The sequence below is a fragment of the Podarcis bocagei genome (genome assembly GCF_964188305.1).
Source record: "Podarcis bocagei genome assembly, chromosome: 16".
In the NCBI taxonomy this organism is placed as follows: domain Eukaryota; kingdom Metazoa; phylum Chordata; class Lepidosauria; order Squamata; family Lacertidae; genus Podarcis; species Podarcis bocagei.
In genome coordinates, this window is record NC_138142.1 from 5,057,361 (window position 1) to 5,072,744 (window position 15,384).

The 15,384-nt window shown below is 51.9% G+C and overlaps 2 pseudogenes across 2 annotated transcripts; one reads left to right on the top strand and one right to left on the bottom strand.

The window, feature by feature from the left end:
* Positions 1-3,443: 3,443 nt before the first annotated feature.
* On the top strand, positions 3,444-5,865 carry LOC308575547 (large ribosomal subunit protein uL24m pseudogene; annotated as a pseudogene). Its single transcript, XR_014013432.1, has 3 exons — positions 3,444-3,456; positions 4,875-5,105; positions 5,355-5,865. The product of XR_014013432.1 is annotated as a large ribosomal subunit protein uL24m pseudogene (transcript).
* Positions 5,866-6,376: 511 nt separating this feature from the next.
* Positions 6,377-14,847, bottom strand: LOC308575863 (methyltransferase-like protein 25B; annotated as a pseudogene). Its single transcript, XR_014013434.1, has 9 exons — positions 14,386-14,847; positions 14,153-14,260; positions 13,680-13,807; positions 13,198-13,414; positions 12,165-12,227; positions 11,920-12,066; positions 8,970-9,624; positions 7,062-7,248; positions 6,377-6,808 (listed from the first exon to the last, which is right to left on the bottom strand). The product of XR_014013434.1 is annotated as a methyltransferase-like protein 25B (transcript).
* Between the last annotated feature and the right edge of the window lie 537 nt (positions 14,848-15,384).

Sequence of the window (15,384 nt, forward strand, 5' to 3'; positions counted from 1 at the left end):
TGTCACTTAAAAAATAAAACGAAATTCTTTGCAACCTGCTTTGGTCTTTCTAGCATAGCTAAAAAATAAAACAGAATTTTGTTGGCACCTTGGTCCCCCCCCCCCCGCTTTGCTTAACGAGCTCAGATTACAGCTGCTCTCCCCCTCCTCTCTGCCTTCCACTGCTAACCGTTCTCTCCCTATGCCTGCTTCTTCTCCTCCTGTCAGCATCTGAGCTTCGCTGACAAGAAGTGACTGCCGCGGCATTCCCTCACAGGATGGCATGGGCAGGGGAAGGGTTTCTATACTGGGTAGTAGATTGCAGCCTGTCTATTGCTGTCATTTTATGGATCAGTGGTCTCGTTAGATAGTAAAATTGCTGTTTTAGGGGTTGTTTTTCATCGTCTGGAAGGGATTAATCCGTTTTCCTTTACTTTCTATTGGAAAGCATGCCTTGGTTTAAGACTACTTTTGTTTAAGACCAGACTCCAGAACGGATTAAGTTCGTAAACCAAGGTACCACTGTAAGGCATTACAGTGGTACCCCGCAAGACGAACGCCTCGCAAGACGGAAAACCCGCTAGACGAAAGAGTTTTCCGTTTTGGAGGCGCTTCGCAAAACGAATTTCCCTATGGGCTTGCTTCGCAAGACGAAAGCCCATAGGGAAATCTCCGGGGACCTCTTTTAAATGCTAGCGGTGGGGAGCAAAGCCTTTCCCCCCCCTCCGGCCTTCAGAAGAGGTCCAGGAAGGCTGGCGGGGGCCGAAAGGCTTTGCTCCCCAGCGCCAGCATTTTAAAAGCAGTCTGGGATAGCAGGGAAGCGCTTCCCGCTATCCCGGACGGCTTTTGAAGGCAGGAGAGATCCGCGAAGCCTGGGCGCGCTGATGTCAGCGCGCGCAGGCTTCGGCATGCCGGCAACTGTCCGCCAGCAGCGGCAACGCTGCCGCTGCTTGCGGAGAGGTCCGCGAAGCCTTGGCCGGACAGCTTTTGAAGGCAGGCGGGGAGAGCAAAGACTTTCGCCTTTGGACCTCTTCTGAAGGCTGGCGGGGGGCAAAAGTCTTTGTCTTTAAAATGCCTTTAAAAAGTCTTTAAAATGCCGCCCGCCAGCATTTTAAGATCGCCCCGGACAGCGGAGAAGCCCTCCGCTGTCCCGGGGTTTTTTAAAATGCTGGGGGTGGGAAGAAAAGCCCTTGTCCCCCCCCCCAGCCTTCAGAAGAGGTCGGGGGACAGACTGTCCCCGGACCTGGTCTGAAGTCGGTTTCCCTAGGAACGCATTAATTGATTTTCAATGCATTCCTATGGGAAACCGTGCATCGCAAGACGAAAAACTTGCAAGAAGAAAAAACTTGCGGAACGAATTAATTTCGTCTTGCGAGGCACCACTGTATTTAACGGTACTAAGAGCAATTATAAAATTGGTGAATTAATAGAAAGGTAAAAAAATGCTTAGAAACATAAAGAGTAGCTTGTGGCTTGAGGACCCGACCCCCGCGATGCGGGATGAATACACAAGGACACATGATATAAGGTTAATGGGCATGGAAAGGCCACAAATTTATTGATTACAGCAGTGGAAAAGGTATTGGCTTAGGCATTGGATCTCTAAAGCAAGTGGGTTTATTCACCAGTAGGTGGAGCCTGTTGATGCTAATCCAACTATAGACTCCCCCCTGATGTCACCGAGGGTCGTGCCATGGCCTCCCGCCAAGCAGGCATCGGACAGAACACACAACCGCCAGATTCCTTTAACGGAATACCCAAAAATTGAAGGCATAGGCGATGGCCACACCTAGCCCTTCGACACACCACAACACATTATTCCAATGCCTAACCGCCACCCGAGCCTAAAGGCTCGCCAATACCTTCACAGCTGCAACCAATCCCAGATGCTATTACTGACACTATCTAACCAAATATCGTTCCCCAGATCTGATAGATGCACCCCATCATTCCGGTATAAGGCTTGGTCGCTGATCCGGATACGGTCATGATAAATGACACGGCCATACATGAAGCACACCCAACGGGTTACTGCCCGATTTACAAGTTTTCTGGTTTTTTCAATGGCCATACAGCTCTGCGCACCGCGCCAAAATATTCTCTTCAGGAGGGAGGACCAGAACACCGTCGTTCTCGGACATAAGGCAGCAAAGGCATTCAAGTCTCTTTTTATGTTTGACAACAAGTCCACGCTCCTTCTGTTAGCAAGGTCGTTCTCCCCCAATTGAATGACAAGGATGTCGGGAGGGCCAAACGTGGCTACTTTCTCCCACAGCAATGGCATAAGCTCTTCCCAACGCATGCCTCTTCTCGAGAACCAGGAAACTCGAACTCCGGGTGGAAAACCAAGATTAGGCGCAAGGCTGCGGCTGGCCGCCCGTAAACGGGCCCAATGGACTATACTGTGGCCGCAAATCCACACACTTCTCTTGAGCACAGCTGAGGATAAAAGGACAGAAAGAGCAGGTAAGTAGGGTAAAGTAGCAGAGCACGTTCTAGCGAATATAACTCTTATAAGCGTTGGATTTCCACCAGCCCATTTCTTTAATCCTATCCGCAGGCAGCCCCACGTGGGCAGCTGTTGTTGCGGCGCCGATCCTAAATGAGTGCGCAGCATACTCCTGGGAGGCCAAACCACAGGCTTTGATAGCCTTTCGGAGTACCCTGGTGAATTGGTGTCTCAATAAGGGTGACCCGTCTTCATGAACCAGAAGCGGACCCGGGCCGGGTGGTCTGAGGCAGAGAAGAGGTTTGACTGTATTAAATAATACTAAAAAATTCTGAAACTAGATTAACAGTTGCACCTAATGTTCTCCGCCCTATTCACAGATGGCTAAACCATGGAGGTCATTTTCCCACTTTATTTTCCCCCAAGAGAGGGTTGTGGAAAGTTTCAAAATAAAAATAAAAATCTGAAAATGTTTCAGAAAATTCTAGCTTATGACAATTCAACTCAGCTGTAACAAGATAATTCAGACAGTGCCTTTTATGATCACCCACAGGAGCTGAGGCAAAACTGAGAGAGAATAAATGTACCATTTAATTAATGCTTTCAGTCATATACAGAGCAGAATGCTGTCATGCAGAAGATATTCCATATAAGCTGGAAATGCATATAAAACGAAGCTGTGAAAAAGAAGAATATCAGGACAGATACACGATATGTTTAAGAAAACCCAACTCCTTACACAAGGTCATCAAAGAGCTCAGAAGAGAGACGTTGTTTGAAGTTTAGCATACTTAAAAAACGGAAGATGTGCGAAATAATACCACCAATTATAAGGTCTCCTGGCTGATAATACTTGTGATGGATAAGAAGAGGGTCACTAACATTGCATCTAGAAACAGGAACCATGCACCCTGCCTGAGGAAGTAGCACTGCTAGCAGTACCAATAACACCTCCATCTTGCACAAAAACCTTCTTGATAGAAACCGATCAATCTCTTCCTACACCAACATCGCCATGATACTGAATTGTACAGTCTGGCTTGAATGACCACTCCCTTGGATGATTGAAGCCAGGGCTGTATGGTGCAAAATTTCATTTATCAGAGCCTTGTGTGTCTCTAGTCCCAGAAACAGAATGGAACTCTCTTTATCTATTTATTTTTCCAGTTCTGAATGACACAGAAGATCTTAAATGCCTTCTTCCATCTGTGGTGTTTTGCTAGCGGCCAGCTGAACTGTCTAAGGAATTGGAGAAATAGTAATTATAGATAATTCCATAACTATAGGGAAAATAATAACTTAGCAATTCCTATGCCCCACAAAAAACCCAGAGATGCATTTTAAATAAAAGGACACATTCTGCTCATGTAAAAACATGCTGATTCCTGGACCGTCTGCAGGTCGGATTTAGAAAGCAATTGGGACAGATCCGGCCCCCGGGCCTTACTTTGCCTACCCATAGACCAGATGGCGCTTTGGGTCCCTCCAAACTCGATGATTCTGTGATCCCATGATCTGCGGGGGGGGGGGGGTGAACGGCGTCCCCCTGAAAGCACCGTGGATTGGTTTCCAGAGGGTTAAGCTCCCCTTCGTTTATTTAAGAGCGTTTCTAAACTGCTAAATGTTCTAAAAGCCTCTAAACAGCAGGCTTGTTCGCTGGAAGAAGAGGAAAACCCTTTCTAGCCTTCCATCGTAATTTGTTGTATATTATTATTATTATTATTATTATTATTATTATTATTATTATTATTATTATTATTATTATTAAACTGGCTTTCACCCCAAGGTCCCAGGACCGTTTCCAGAGATTAAAACTCAATCTTAAAAACAGTTTTGAACAAGTTAGCTCACAGAAATAAGTTGGGGCATAAAAATATATTTCTCAAGTGTCCAAAGATAAGAGGTCTGTCTCCGGAAGCTGTAGAATGAAAGTCTCAGGATTTTTAAAAATGAACATTTAATATTATTTGTAAACCAGCCGGTGAGATTAAGGATGATTAAGAGGTATTTAAATCCTGCTAGGTAAATGAAATGTCGATTGTTCTCCTTTTTTGTTACGACAACAAACACCTGGGGACTTATTTCCCCTGTGAGCCATATACTTAGAGACTGAAGACTTTGGTGTTTTTAAGCGAGGCCAGGTGGGCAGGGTATTAATAATAAAACTATTATTATTATTAGTGTTTTTCTTCTAGAAAAAGGTTGCCAGTACTGCGTAACCTTGAGCACCCCCAGAAAAAAGCACTGATATTTGTATTATTGTTGTTTAACGGTTTGACGATTGATCCGCAGGCTGAGTTTAGTTATTTATATTTTGTAAACACTATATGCCACTCAGTTGTAAAAAAATTACAGCATGCAGAAAATTTAAACCCACACCAACTTCTGAAGCATCTGGATGGCTTAAGCAAGAATGTTTTTAGCAGATGCTGAAATTCAGCTTGAGCTTGCTTTCAAACACGCCCCCCCAAACCCCACTTCCCCATCCCCGCTGGACTCTCCCTGGGCCCCCCTCTCCCTTCTCGTCTGCCCCTTGCCCCCCCCAGGCTGCCCACCGAGGTGGAATGGCGCTACACGGAGGAAGGAGAGAGGGTCCGCGTCTCTCTCCGGACCGGCAGGATCATCCCGAAGCCCTTGGAGCAGAGAGACGATGGCATCATCCCAGAACAATGGACAGGTGAGTGGCTCTTGCGTTTGGGAGTGGAGCTGGCATGGAGTGGATTTCTGTGGGGAAAAGGGAATCTGTTCACCTGTTGCCTCAGGCAGACCCTGCCTTGGTTCTGAGCTTTCCTCTGTCATGTGGACTAGAAACTTGGTTCTGGGTTTACAGAACCTGCACCATAGCATTAAAAAACACACCCAGTCTCCTAATTTCCTGCACCCCGTTTTCTCTTCTCCTCCTTTCCCCCCTGCCTTGCTGCTGAAGACTGCCCCAAGGACACGTCTGTTGAGGACGCCCTGGAGAAGACCTACATCCCTTCCTTGAAGACGTTCCAGGAGGAGCTCATGGAGCTCATGGGTATTGTGGAGACACGCCGCTTCAGGAAGTCCTACTGGTATTGAGGCCTTTCGTCCCGCGGATCTGTGCGTCGCTGCCTGGACCCCAAAAGACTCTCAGCTTTGGGGGGAGATTGAGGAGGAGGCTGAGATGGGGGCTGTTGCCTCCTGATAAAGGACCCCCTAAACCGGAATCTGAGTGTGGCTTTGTGTTTGTGGAGGTGGCCGTTCTCCTCTGGCAAACCTGACTATACCATCTATCTGTATTGTTATTCCCATGAGGCGGTTTATAAGCCGTAGAAGCAAAGGTCACACGTCTATGGAACAATCTGATCCAAGGTGGAAAAGGTCATAATAAAAGATAGGACCTTCGGATAAACAAATTGTATCAAACGAAGGTAATAGTCAAGAATAAAATAGTACAGTCATACCTCGGGTTACAGATGCTTCAGGTTGTTTTTTTGGGTTACGGACCGCCGAAACCCGGAAGTACCAGAATGGGTTACTTCCGGGTTTCGACGGTCATGCATGCGCAGAAATGCCGAATTGCAACCTGCGAGTGTGCAGACGCGCCGCTGCGGGTTGCGAACGTGCATCCCGCATGGATCACGTTCGCAACCCGAGTGTCCACTGTACACGGTAATAATAGAACAGCGACACAATAGTAGACGGTGAAACTCATTCTGAAAATATCAGATAAGCAGAAATCTGCTCTCAACAGTGATGTTAATAAATTAAAAAACATTCAACACATTACTAAAAACAGCAGCAAAGTTACAATGCATAAAAGGCCACAGTGCATGGGAAAAACACAGAAAACGATGGAAATGAGCAGCCAAGCCACTTATGAAATTTATGAGTAACTGGAATTTCCGGAAGTCCTCCCTTCCCAGCTGCTTTCTGCCGCTCTTAAAGTCCTGGGAGAGTCTGTTCCTCAGCTGGACTTGGTGGTGGGTGAGGGTCTTTTGCCCTCTGCATTTCCTTGCTGAGGAGGGGGCCAAGGAGGAAGGTGTCAGGCTGTTCACATCTCCATGCCTCTTCTGGGAGCCTGTTTGCCTCCATGGCGCAGATGGGAAGGGGAAAACCTCTCCAGATCTCTTCCACCCTCTCTGACCCATACCTGGCCAGGGATGATGGGAGCAGGAGCCCCCTTTGTGGCTGAATCCAGGTGTCCAGAGTGCCCACGCCCTGCTTTTTCCTGTTCTCTGGCTTCCTGCGGTGTGGGGCAGGGTGTGTGGGTCCAGACATCCCCAAGCGGTCCCCTTCAGTCTTCCGCTGCCACGTCCAAGAGAGCACAGCCCAGAGGGGTCTTGGCCGCCACCAGCACCAGGTTGCGGGGGGAGAAGGCGGGGTCAAAGAGCGGGAGCAGCTGGCAGTGGAACCCTGTTTGGGGAGGAGAGCCCAGTGAGGGTCCTGGCAGTGCTTGGGGCATTACCGAAGGGGGGGGCAGGTGTGGGGAAGGCTGCTTGGAGCCCTTCCTTCCTCAGTAGGGCAGGGAGTTCCCACTGGGCCTGCGGGGTTGATGTCCACCTCTGGTGCTCGTTCGTGGAATCGCAGTTGGAAGGGACCTCCAAAGGCCATCTGGCCCACCCCCTTCAGCGCAGGAATGGTGGCTGGGGAACCCCCCCTCGCTTACCTTCCTCCTGCAGGAAGATCATCCTGTCCAGAAGCAGCAGGGTCTCCACCGGGGGGCCAGCAGGAGGGCCAGGCTGAAGAAGGCCACCACTTTCCCTTCCTGAGCCAGCAGTGCCTGCAGGGGGCCAGGCTCCAGCCTCCTCGCGTGAGGGTCCAGCCCCACCCTCTCCAGGCCCAAGCGGGCGTACCTGGAGGCGGGAGATGGAGAGAGCCGTGCTGAGCCCCCGCACTTGGGCTGAAGTGCAAAAGGTCTCGGGGAAATCCCACCCTTTAGCTAATGGGGCCTCCTGCTGCCGCCGTAGCACAATTTCTGTTCTCATCCTGAAGCAAAGAGAAACTATTTCTGGGTTAGCAGAGTCTGTAACCTGAAGTGTATGTAACCTGAAGCGTATGTAACCTGAGGCACCACTGTATAGGATAAAAAACAAATACAGTGGTACCTCGGGTTACATACGCTTCAGGTTACATACACTTCAGGTTACAGACTCTGCTAACCCAGAAATAGTACCTCGGGTTAAGAACTTTGCTTCAGGATGAGAACAGAAATCGTGCAACGGCAGCTGGAGGCCCCAATAGCTAAAGTGGTGCTTCAAGTTAAGAACAGTTTCAGGTTAAGAATGGACCTCCAGAACCAATTAAGTACTGTCAGGGGCTCAGGAACAGAGGCAGAGGGGAGAGAGGAAATGGAGAGCGAAGGGGAAGAATCGGAGGGCAGCGTAGGGGAGTATGGCAGCGACCCGAGAGATTCCATGAGCTTCTCCAGCGAATCAGAAGATTCCCAGAAGGAGGCGCCGATGGTCAGAGCAAGGGGGGTCCCAGGGGGGACACGCCAGAAACAAGGGGCCAGCGGGGACTCCCAAAGCAGCAGCTGGAAATCAGGACCAGCTTCCCCACCAGAGCGTAGTGGGGGGGAAGAGTCCCATGGGGCAGGGCCAGCGTCTCCTCCAGCAGGGAGAGAAGATGAGTCAGGGCTGACCACGCCTCCATCGGAGAGTGAGGGAACGGAAGGGAGGTCGGGTCAAGCTAGCCCCCCCGAAGGGGGAAGCAGTGACAGGAGCAGTGTAACGGTCAGGAGGAAGGTTGCCGGCTGGGCGCGCGCGCCAAGTTCAAATGTACAGGCGCGCGGGACAGCAGAAAACCTGGATTGGGAACCAGGTCCTAAAGCCCGCCGGAGGCAAGGAGAAGACTCAGGGGATTCAGCGTCAGAAGAGTCTAGGAAGGGCGAGACCCCAGCTGACAGGCGGAGCCAGAGGAGGAAAGAGCAAAGGAAGAGGTGGAGCAAGGCTAGAGTCTTAAACTGGTGTATGGGGGGAGGAGATTCAGACGGAGCTTCGGCAGTGTAGAGTTTCAGACGTAGAGCTGCACGCTGCGGCTGTCAAGTTGAAAATGAACTTCAAGAAAGACTTTTGTATATAACGACGAACTGGCGTCGGTCCTTTGTGAGCTGGGACCTTGGGCAGCTCTGACAAGTACTTAACCCGAGGTACCACTGTACAAAACAGTTACAATTAATTGCACATTTCCCCCCAAATCTTGGAAGCTGCCCAGAGTGGCTGGGGAAACCCAGCCAGATGGGCGGGGTAGAAATAATAAATTATTATTACATCATATTATTTAAGGGTCCTCCCAAAGGTCATCCAGCATTTCTGGAATCACAGCTAATAAGGTTCATGGCTGCTTATTGGCAGCGCCTTGGTTTCTGGGGCCAACCTTTGCTGTGACCCGACCCCATGTCCACACAGGGCTGTCCTCCACCCCCACCTCCAAAATCCTCGGGGACATTTGGAGCCACAGCTTTAACTGACTCATGGAACCAGAGAGTTGTGTGGGAACCCCAAAGACCATCTATCCCCACCCTCTCCAGTGGAGCTGCCTGGCCTGGCGCTCGCCGCCCCCTGGGCTCACTCACTCGCCAAAGGTGAGCTGGTGGGCCTTGGCGATGGTCTGCACCCCCAGGCGCTTCTTGGCCGGGTCAGCAGCCCGGATGACCGTCTCCAAGGCCGCGCGGAAGCAGTGGGTCCTGAGGGCGGCGCTGTGGCCTTGAGCCGCCGGGCGTAGTCCTCGAGGGCGTGGCAGGCCCCCTCGCGGGCCTTGTAGGAGAGCTGGTGGCCGGGCAGGGTGGAGACCCAGGCGCTCAGGGGGTAGCCGGGCTCTGTGGGGCAGGGCGGGGGCCCAGGCCCTGGCAGGACGGGGGCTTCTGCCGTGGTGAGCTTCATGTAGCATCAGGCCACGGAGGTGATGCCCGCCATGTGGGGGCAGCGGGCAAAGTGGTGCAGGAGGGCCACGCTCAGGTCACCGCAGGCGTGGAGTCCCGTCAGGAGCAGCTGGCGCCCCCTGGGGGTGTGGCAGGCGGGGGCGCTGCTGGTCCCACATCCCAGGGGGCCTGGGAGGTCCTCTCCCCCAGGATCCACTCCTGCTGTCCCAAGGCTGCCTCCATCCACCGCAGGGCCACGCTCCTCCACTTCTGGGTGCTGCAGCAGTTGCCAGAATTCGGTCCACGGCGCCCCAGGATCCACCCAGCCAGCCACGTGCCGCGGCCCCTCAAGAGATATGCCGCTGGGGACCTGCCGGGAGGAGAAGAGGGAGAAGGTGTCACCCGGCAGGAGAACCAGGGAGGGGCTGGGTGAGGCCAGGACCCCTGCCTGGGGACTAGGGTGGGTTTGGGCCAGCCTCCCCCTAACCTGCTGAGCTCCCAGAACAAAGGTATATGGCTCTGAACAAGGTGTATTCCTATTTCAACCATTTTTTCATAAACCATGAGGACTAGTGTCCTACTTTAATTTGAAAAGAAGGGCTGTGGCTCAGTGGGACAGAGCCTGCTTTGCATGCGGGAGACCACAGGCTCCATCCCCATTGGCAGCATCTCCACACAGGGCTGGGCTTGGCTCCTCTGTCCCTTGGCCGGCTCCTCAAGGTCCCTCTGGTGGACATAATAATAATAATAATAATAATAATAATAATAATAATAATAATAATAATAATAAATTTTATTTATACCCCGCCCTCCCTGTCCAAAGCTGAGCTCAGGGTAGCTAACACCAGTAAAATTATAATGGAAACATAAGGGGGGGGACAACAACCCAATTTAAAATACAGGTTAAAATGCAATTTAAAAAGCAGCCTCATTTTAATAGTAGCCCATAGATCCTCTCCCCCATGCTATTTAACATCTATATGAAGCCACTGGGAGAGATCATCAGGGGGTTTGGGCTGGGTGTTCATCAATATGCAGATGATACCCAGCTCTACCTCTCCTTTAAATCAGAACCAGTGAAGGCGGTGAAGGTCCTGTGTGAGTGCCTGGAGGCGGTTGGAGGATGGATGGCGGCTAATGGATTGAAGTTGAATCCTGACAAGACAGAAGTACTGTTTTTGGGGGGCAGGGGGCGGGCTGGTGTGGAGGACTCCCTGGTCCTGAATGGGGTAACTGTGCCCCTGAAGGACCAGGTGCGCAGCCTGGGAGTCATTTTGGACTCACAGCTGTCCATGGAGGCGCAGGTCAATACTGTATCCAGGGCAGCTGTTTACCAGCTCCATCTGGTACGCAGGCTGAGACCCTACCTGCCTGCAGACTGTCTCGCCAGAGTGGTGCATGCTCTGGTTATCTCCCGCTTGGACTACTGCAATGCGCTCTACGTTGGGCTACCTTTGAAGGTGACTCGGAAACTACAACTAATCCAGAATGCGGCAGCTAGACTGGTGACTGGGGGCGGCCGCAGAGACCACATAACACCGGTCTTGAAAGACCTACATTGGCTCCCAGTACGTTTCCGAGCACAATTCAAAGTGTTGGTGCTGACGTTTAAAGCCCTAAACGGCCTTGGTCCAGTATATCTGAAGGAGCGTCTCCACCCCCATCGTTCAGCCCAGACACTGAGATCCAGCACCGAGGGCCTTCTGGCGGTTCCCTCATTGCGAGAAGCAAAGCTACAGGGAACCAGGCAGAGGGCTTTCTCGGTAGTGGCGCCCGCCCTGTGGAACGCCCTCATATCAGATGTCAAAGCGATAAATAACTACCTGACATTTAGAAGACATCTTAAGGCAGCCCTGTTCAGGGAAGTTTTTAATCTGTGATATTTTACTGTATTTTTGGTTTCTATGGAAGCCGCCCAGAGTGGCTGGGAAACCCAGCCAGATGGGCGGGGTACAAATAATAAATTATTATTATTATATTATTATTATTGCAGGCCCTGCGGAAAGATGTCAAGTCCCGCAGGGCCCTGGTCTCTTGTGACAGAGCGTGCCACCAAGTCGGGGCCAGGGCTGAAAAGGCCCTGGCCCTAGTTGAGACCAGTCTAACCACCTTGCGACTTGGGACCTCCAAAATGTTTTCATTTGTGGTCCTTAAGGTCCTCCACAGGGCATACCAGGAGAGGCAGTCCTGTAGGTACGTGGGTCCTAGGCCAACATGCCTAGGTACAGCCTGCACCCTCTTCCTTGCTCCCCTGAAAATACTCCTCCTCGCTTCTGATGTCAGCTGTAGGAGTTCCCCCAGATATTTTCAGTTGGAAGGGACCCTAAGGGCCATCTAGTCCACCCCCTGCAATGCAGGAACTGCAGCTGAGTTTGCGTTCAAGGGAGAGGTATAGAAGGCTCAGCTCCTGGGATTCTGGCCGGGGGAGCCATGGAGGTTGAAGGAAACAGAGGGGGCATTAAGTGGAGGGCACGTGGTTCACAGAAGCTGGAAGGGACCCCCAAGAGTCATCTAGTCAACCCCCTGCCATGTGGGAATCCACCAAGTGCCTGGGGAAGCTGCCTGCCATGGCTTGGACCTGAGGGACTGCCCCCCCCCCAAGGAAGCCAGGACCCTCTGCAACACACCACACCCCCTCCCCACCGCTGACGTTCTGCCTCCTCACCTGCCCTCCTCGCTTGGCCCCCTCTTTCCTCAGCGCCTGCACCAGCTCCTGGTCGAACTTGGCAGCCTGGGCGACCAGCCGGGGGTCTCCCTCGATGGCGGTGACGGAGAGGCCCAGGCCGAAGGCCAGGAAGCGAGAGAGGTGGCCCTGGGGGAAAGGGGGGAGAAGACACTATGAATAAAGCAGGCTTTGCGAGACTCCGAAAAGGAAGAGGAACCCGAGAGGCCTCCAGCATGCCTACTTACCTGGCCAGCACCCACGTCAACCACCTGGCGGCACCCCATGAGCTCACTCAGCCGTTTGACCATCTGCGGGGGGAAACGGGAGTCAGGGAGGCCCTTGTGGAGCTGCCCCCCAGGACCCATTCAGGGAGCGAAGGTGGAGGGACCCCCTGGTGACTTCAGTGAGGGGCAGCGGCTGCTTCCCAGGAGAGGGAGAGGAGGAGGATGGGCAGCAGCAGGAGAGGAAACCAGGTGTGGCTGGAGGAAGAGGTGTAAGGGAGTGTGCGAAGAGGTGGAAGGGAGTGTGCTGGGCAGGGCCACGGGGGCATCAGAAGCACAGCAGTAGTTCCTGCAGTGACCAGCAGAAGCAGATGCCTTGCTTGAACCTTATGACAGGCTGTGGAGGTCTTATTCTGGGGGCTGCCTGGTTGGCACTGACTCACAGCAGGGCCTTTTCAGTGGTGGCTTCCTGTTTGTAATTGGCTTTCAGGAGTGCATTCAAGATGGATTGATAATATGGACAGATTAGCTACATCCGAACGAACTGCATGTCAACACAAATTAAGAATGGATAAATAGGAAGAAATCTGGAATGAATATTTAAGCGATAAAGCGGATAATGGTGGGAGGTGGGGAGAGGAAAGAGAGGTGGGAAAATATTGTTTAAAAGGTTTATTCATAGGTATATCAGTGTATTCAAATCTGAACTGTCAAATTGTGTTGTTATGGTTTTTGTTGTATGTGTCTTTTGCAGTTGTTGTTTGTATCGACAAAATGAATAAATATTTTTTTTTAAAAAAAGACCTTTGTCTGTACTCAGGCTTGGCATCTGATGTGTGTTCCTGGTGACCCCCAAATCCCTTTTTGGTAGAAAACAAATGCCCTGTTTTGAGAATGCTTTCCGGTAGTGGTGCGTTTGCTACCCTGGGCTGGATGTGAAAGGAACAAGTGAGAACAGGGCTGGGCCTGGCAGTGGGGGTAGCAGTTCTTGCCTCCTTGGTGACACGCAGCTGGGCTCGCTGACTCGAGCCGCCCTCCTTCCCCAGCTCAGCCGTACCTGCCCCAGCCGACGGATCTCGTGCTGCTTCTTGGGCTTGACGTGTTTCCGGAAAAGCGGCGGGAGCCTGGAGCTCTGGCACTGGTTGTCCCGGAACTCTTCCGGCCTCCCGGCTTCCTTGGACTTGCCGGCCCAGCCGCTGGGCCTCCTGGGGAACGCCAAGGTGTGGGCAGAGGCTTTGAAGGCCAGCAGGGAGAGTGGCCAGACCGAGCTGTACCTGGGGGGGGGGGGGCAAGGGAGGGAGACAAGCGGTGGCAGGTAACGTGGAGTCTCAAAACCACCCATGTTCTCATTCGTCTTTAATGGCAGAAAATTAAATTCACAACACAGCCTCTGTGTTTTCAAACCGTGAGAAAAGTGGTTCGATGGGAGCCCTGCATCCCTTTGGCCCTCCGTGCATACAAGGCGGGTTCAAATGCACCCATTTCCGAGGAAGCACCCTTGAGGCTGCCCAAGGAGACCCACAACACCCTCGACCCTACCTGGCTTCTTCCTCTCTGGCATGTCTATTTTCCAGCAGGAGGGCGGCCAGCTGTGGGGGCTGGAGGTCAGCCAGGGCGGCCTGCCAGGACGGCGGGAGGCTGCCCCACAGATTGTCTGTGAAAAACTCCTAGCAGGGAAGAAAGAGGGTGGGGTGGGGTGGAACAGGGTTACAGTCGCGTGCTTCTTGCCCCCCCTCCCCTGGGAAATGCAGTTTGTTAAGAGTGCTGGGAACTGTAGTTCAATGTGGGAAAACTATGAGGGAACTGTAGTTCAATGTGGGAAAACTATGGTGTGCCTGCAGCCTTGCAAAGAGTTGGGAGATGGGGAACATCCCAACCCCTCCCAGATTCTTCCAGGAAAAGCCCAGGACCCCCACCCTGCTCATCATGCAGATCCCGGTGAGGAGGCCAGGGTGCCACCTTTCCCCAGATCCCTTTCTGCCCCACAGCGGTGGAGATGGGGGCTGACTCACAATGATGTAGGCATCCGTAATGAAGCCGTAGAGGGAGAGGACGCGGGTGATGTCGGCCGCTAAGCGCTTCTGGGCTTCCAGGGAGAAACCGACCATCGCAAGGAGACTCTGCAGAAGGGAAGGCAAAAGTGGTTCGAATCCCCGCGACGGGGTGAGCTCCCGTTGCTCAGTCCCTGCTCCTACTAACCTAGCAGTTCGAAAGCACGTCAAAGTGCAAGTAGATAAATAGGTACTGCTCCGGCGGGAAGGTAAACGGTGTTTCCATGCGCTGCTCTGGTTCGCCAGAAGCGGTTCAGTCATGCTGGCCACATGACCCGGAAGCTGTACACCGGCTCCCTTGGCCAATAAAGCGAGATGAGCACCGCAACCCCAGAGTCGTCTGCGACTGGACCTAATGGTCAGGAGTCCCTTTACCTTTAATGTACATGTATTATATATGTCCCTATCTCCCATCAGATGTCAAGAAAATAAACAACTACAGTGGTACTTCTGGTTGTGAATGGGATCCATTCCGGAGGCCCGTATGCAACATGAAAAGAGCACAACCCGCAGCAGCGCATCTGCGCACGCACGGGTTGTGATTCACCGCTTATGTGAATGATGTCATTTTGCACGTCTGCGCATGCGCGAGCAGTGAAACCCAGAAGTAACCCTTTCTGGTACTTTTGGGTCACCGCAGGATGTAACCTGAAAGAAAGTAACACGAAGCAGACATAACACAAGGAAGACTGTACCAGACTTTTAGAAGACATCGGAAGGCAGCCCTGTTTAGGAATGTTTTAAATGTTTGGAGTTTTATTCTGTTTTTAGTGTTCTGTTGGGAGCCGCCCAGAGTGGCTGGGGAAACCTGGCCAGGTGGGTGGGGTAGAAATAATAAATTATTATTATTATTATTATTATTATTATTATTATTATTATTATTATTATTATTATTTATTAATTATGATCACCATCATCTATCAATGCATGTTCTGTTTAAAAACACACAGGTAATTCCAATAAAAAACGACACATTCAAAGCAGCCTTAATAACAGATCCCTTCAGGACCCAGATCCGAGGAAGGCCTTGTTCACTCCAGGCGGGGCACCCAGAGAGAAAGACAGACAGACAGGCAGACACATTTTGTGTGAGGAGAGGAGGCCGCTCTATCCCGTGCCACGTCTATGGTCCTGCGTCCCCACAGAGCGACGGTAAGGAGGCCTTTCCAGGGGGCGGGAGCCGCCCCCCCGCC